At 32.9% G+C, this 5,526-nt stretch overlaps 1 pseudogene; it reads right to left on the bottom strand.

The window, feature by feature from the left end:
- Window positions 1-1,101: 1,101 nt before the first annotated feature.
- LOC149537601 (phospholipase A1-Igamma1, chloroplastic pseudogene) lies at window positions 1,102-5,286 on the bottom strand (annotated as a pseudogene).
- Window positions 5,287-5,526: the final 240 nt, after the last annotated feature.

The following is a 5,526-nucleotide window of genomic DNA, read 5'->3' as shown; positions in this document are numbered from 1 at the left end:
TACCCATAGGTGCTGCACTACAGTTGCCATTTTCAACTTCTTTCAAAATTTCTTTGTGTTGTCTACTTTTCCTCTTAAAACCCTAGCAACAAATCAATAGATGGAATACCCTCTAATAAAACTTCGAGTGTCAAATCGAATCCCTCTCACTCAAACAAGTTTGTTCTTACTTCTCTATGTTGTTTGCTTTGCCTCTCAAAATCCTAGCAACAAATCAGTAGATCGAATACCCTCTAGTTACTCGAACAAGTTCATTCTTCTCAAAATATGCTAAAGGCATATTGCGACCCAATAATTTTTCTTTTGAGAACTATACCTGTCGTCGTAATTTAAACACTATTTTCCATCGACAGTATAACAAGCTCATTGAATCATCTATCATTGGCATTGATAGTTTGGCGTGTTGAAATAGTCCTCGAGCACCAACATGTGATAGATCAAGGTGATTTTTTGCAAATATTGTCATTGATACATCAATGCTTGTTGAAGGCGTCAAACTTTTGACAACAATTTAGTGTCAAGGGCTTTCGATCGATAATTGCTGAAGTTGTGATGAAAATGCCATCGAAAAATTTACCCAAATTTACAAGTGTCCTAGTATGTGAATGCATATTGTCAAAATCAATAGTATCCTTGTCAACAAGTCAAGGTTATTAATTATACAAATGGAACATTTCCATAGTAAAATATCTTGTAAATAATAAATTGAATATTACTATAATATAAATTTTAAAATGAAAACTAAGAAAAAAGATAAGGTCCAAAGTCTATTACAAATGTATGATACAATTTGATAATCATAGAACTTCTTTTATTATATCTTAAATATTTTTAAAATTTTATATGGACTTTTAAAATATTTTTCCAGGCAATCTTATAGTAAAATAGTTCTATTCATATTTGAAATTAGTTTACTATCATATATACGATAGATAGATGAAAATGATAATCTAAATAAAAAAAACATCAAAATATTCTCACCTATGTAATAAAACTTTTCATATAAGATCAATTGAAACAACAATTAGCAAGTAATAACATTAATCACATAAAGCTAGAAGAAATGGAGAAAGAAAACAACAATGAATAGGGACAGAAATATTAGGTTAGAAGGAAATCTGAGGAAGAGGAACAGGGGTGGGAGTAGTCAGAGTATTTGTTAACTAGAGATGGATCTCTTCTGGAGGACTTAAAGGGCAATTCGTTATTTCCTTGAAAGCAGGGTAAACTTTCAGAAAGTTGCCTCCAAAAAAGTTATAAAATATTGGCGAATCTTTCATTATTTAAAAATATAAAATTATTTCCATTGGCGAATCTCTCAATTTTTTATTCTAAATATGATTAATATTGACGATTATTTTTGAATCATAATTTTTTTGTATAGAATATTGACGAATCTCAATAATAATAGGAAGTTAATTAATCACCATGGAATATTACAAATAAAAAATAAATAAAAATTGAACTTTTTTTACATCACGGAATATTATAAGGATCGTTACATATACTTTAAATCAATAGTGAAAACTAAATATTGGTGATACATCCCTAAAGTAACTAATGATTATGATAATTATAAGTCAGTTAAATATAATTTCTGCAATAATATATTATATTTAGGTGACTCAAATCCAACCGTGTAACTAATATTATGGCGAATGTTTGAGTTTAAAATTTTCAATAAAATAAATTATTGAGCGATTTTAAATATTTTAGAACTAAATTTTATAAAACTATGGCGATTTAGGTCGTATCAAATCTTAAATTATTAGCCAAATTACTAGCCAAAAAATTCTAAAATTAGCCAATTTGCAAATATTAGCCACTAAAATATACCTTGCTTGAGAGCCATCCAGTGCGTGCAAATAAACCTCCAAATTGTGAAAATTTGCAGGGTTGAGCGTGCTCTTCAGGAAAGGTGACTTACTGCTATCTAAACTGATCTCAAATCCCACATGAACATACACCCATGGAAGCCAGTGCAAAATCCTTGTCAGCCCTCCCAATTTTTCATTCAAAAAAATCCCAGGAATTTTTGAAACCAAATCTCCGTGGTTTACAACACACAGAACTTTGATGCCAATCTCCTGCATATGTTCGGCAAATGATAGGTTCCCCACACGAGGAGAAGCGAAGGAAAACACTGTTACGAGAATTGAGGTCAAACCATATTCATTCACCATGGTTTCTTTGATATCATATGCACTTAGAGTTGCAAGTGTAGCTCCCAAGCTATGTCCAGTAAATGTTATGCTCAATTCTTCTCCTTTCTCTGTGTATTCCTTCACCAATCTAGTTATCTCACCCATTACCATTCCTCTTGCACTAAGTGTGCATCTAATAGAGTCCTCATTGGTAGATGTATAGTAGCTGAGAAATCCCTTCTCAATCCTCACATCTGGATATGAAATGGTTTGGATCTTGGAGCACATCGTAGCCTTTGAAGTCATCATAGGAACCAATATGTCTCTGAAATTTTGCATCCATTCGAAGGCAGTCTCTGTCCCTCTCCATGCAACAACTATGTCACGTCTTCCTAATCTCTTTATTATTGGAATGTGTAATTTCAACTCAAATGAATTGTAGAGGATTCTAGAAATTCCAAGAGGATTACCGAATAGGGTTAGGTAAAGTTTTGGAAGTCATAGATAGTTCTAGAAAAGTTTATTTCTCCTATGTCGGCTAATTTAGATGTTTTTGAAAACAATCAAAGACCTCTATAAAAGAGGCACAATGTAATGTATTTTGGTATCAAGAATCAGGCAATGAAATGAGTATATAATTTCTGTAAGTACCTGTACTATGCATTATGTGTTTTATTATCATTGTGGATCCAATCCATCCACCCCCATCAGATTGGTATCAGAGCTAGGTTGGATAGAAGGTTGGACAGAATTTTAGATTGTGATAAAAGAGCAAGTGTGTTGGTGTTGCTAAATGGTGGAGGATTGTTTGTGTTATGAGAATGATAGTTGTTTTGAAGAAGACCACACAGGTAGTGTTGAGTAGGAAAGAGGGAAAGTCAGCAAAAAAAGGTATGGTCTGAATTCTTGTAGTTATTTAATGGCATTTGAGAAATTATACTTTTGTCTTTAAAAGAAAGGAAGATCATAGTTAGAAAATGGTGTTAACTAAGGAGTGAGAAGTTTAGTTGTCTAAAGGTTTGTTTCAAGCTATTTTAAGATTTAATTCTAGAAGTAAAAAAGTATTTAGAATTTTCCAAAAAAAATAGAGTAAAGTGTGTTTAATTGTTGAGTTCAATGGGAAAATCTAGTAGAGTTCAAAAAGAGAACACAAACAAGTTAGAAGAAGAACTAGTGATGGTGAAGAAAGAAAATGCAAAATTATTGTCTGAAAAAAATATTTTGCAAAAGGAATTGGAAAAAGTAAGAAATGAAATGGGAGAAGAAAAATCTAAATTGTTAAATGAAATTAGTGTCCATATAGAGGCAATTGAAGAGCTAGAAGATAGGCTAAAATTTGTGGAAGAAGTACATAATTGGTAGGTGAAGGAAACACATAATATTAGAGAGAAAAATAAAGAATTAGAAGAAAAGTTAAATTTGTTTGATGATGTTGAGAAAATGAACAAAGATTTAGAAGAAAATGTGAAGAAATTGGAAGAGGAAAAGAGTATGCTAAAGAAGGATCTGTCTACTTTGAAACAAGAGAAAGAATGTTTGAGTGTAAAACCATTTGTATGTGATGTATCTTGTGACATAAATGATTTGATTGAATGTGATTTTTCTGAAACTAAAAGTGTTTGTGATGAAAAGTGTAAGAAAGTAAATGACAAGAAATTTGCAGATTATGTTTGTTATGATAATAATAGTATTGGCTTGAAGATTATGAAAAGAATGAGTTTCAAAGGTAAAGGTTTAGGAAAGGATGGACAGGGATTAAGGAATTCAATTGAGGCTACAATCAAGCCAAAATATCTAGGTCTTGGATATGATGCAGGCAGTGGAAAGATGAATAAAGGGTTAAAAGAATATGTTGTAGGCATAAATATTTTGCAACGTTCACATTGTAACAGGAAAGGACCCACAAAAGACAAATGTTGGGATCTACATCCATGTAATATTTGTGGCTTAAAGAGTCATAGTGAAAAGATGTGTTGGAATAGAAATTGCAAAAGTGATTCTATGGCAGGTTGTATCAAAATGAATTGTGGATGGAGCTACGGATTGAGTTGGCAGAAGATTACAAGGGTGATCAAAAGTCTGTTTAAGTATAAATGTTCAAGAGTAAGAAGAAATGCAGCAACATTTGGAAAAGGATTAGAGCAAGTCAAAGAAGAAATAGGTTTTTAGCATGGCATCAAAGCATAAAAAGGTTTTCGGCATGGCATCGAAGAAGGAAATTTTTTTTGGCATTTGTGGCAGATGAGGCAAGTGCTAGGCATGCATTAACAAAGGCATTATTATTGGAAAATGGCATTTTGGCATTCAGCAAAAGAAAGCATTTTGGAATTTGTATTTAATAACATTTGAGGTTGAAATTAAGGGGGATTGTTGGAATGTGTAATTTCAACTATAAATTGTAGAGGATTCTAGAAATTCCAAGAGGATTACCGAATAGGGTTAGGTAAAGTTCTGAAAGTCGTATAGGGTTAGGTAAAGTTTTGGAAGTCGTAGATAGTTCTAGAAAAGTTTATTTCTCCTATGTCAGCTAATTTAGATGTTTTCGGAAACAATCAAAGACCTCTATAAAAGAAGCACAATGTAATGTATTTTGGTATCAAGAATCAGGCAATGAAATGAGTATATAATTTCTGTAAGTGCTTGTACTGTGCATTATGTGTTTTATTATCATTGTGGATCCAATGCATCCACCCCCATTATTTATCTCATCTGGATCATTACAAATCGCAATATAACCCATCCAGCTAACTCCTTCACTTGACTCCTCGCCAGAAATGAAGTCCAAAAGACTCGTATTGGCGTATATGTATTTGGTAACTTCATATCCACGACCACAATGTAGCAGTTCCAGTCTCTGGGAGAGAGAGCTTTTGCTGCGCTTACAATTCCCATAAGATGTGGAAGAGGGGGCGTTCTCAAATGCGTCGTAGCACTGCTTTGCAAAATCACCATATCTGAGCATCTCTGCTTTGAGAATTGGGTTAATGGGATCGATCATGCCATTCCAATCTTTTGCACCCTGGATATCCCTCCACGTATCACAAAGATTCAGTTTGTTTGTTTGGTCTTGTACATCTCCATTACTTTTCTTGTTTCGAGATATGATATTAGGATAGCTCAAAACCAATGGAGATGTTGCCATACTCTTGATTCTTACACTCGTTACAAATACTTGCAGCTTCCGAGAAATGAATAAATAAAATCCTCTACTCTATAGTAAATACCGAGATCTCTTTTTGATGTTCTGATTCACAAATTTCCTTAGTTATAAAAGTTCCAGCGCAGTGGATATAAATAGAACGTGATATGGGATGATGAAAAATAAACTTGATTGCATTTCTGAGGAGTTCCCTTGACTTGGTCTCGTTTACTCAGACAACCA

This window comes from Cupressus sempervirens, chromosome 9 (genome assembly GCF_028749045.1).
Source record: "Cupressus sempervirens isolate cs-2001-9-10 chromosome 9, ASM2874904v1, whole genome shotgun sequence".
Classification (NCBI taxonomy): Eukaryota; Viridiplantae; Streptophyta; class Pinopsida; order Cupressales; family Cupressaceae; genus Cupressus; species Cupressus sempervirens.
The sequence above is the reverse complement of the archived record's forward strand: the minus strand, read 5'-3'. Positions and strand labels throughout refer to the sequence as shown.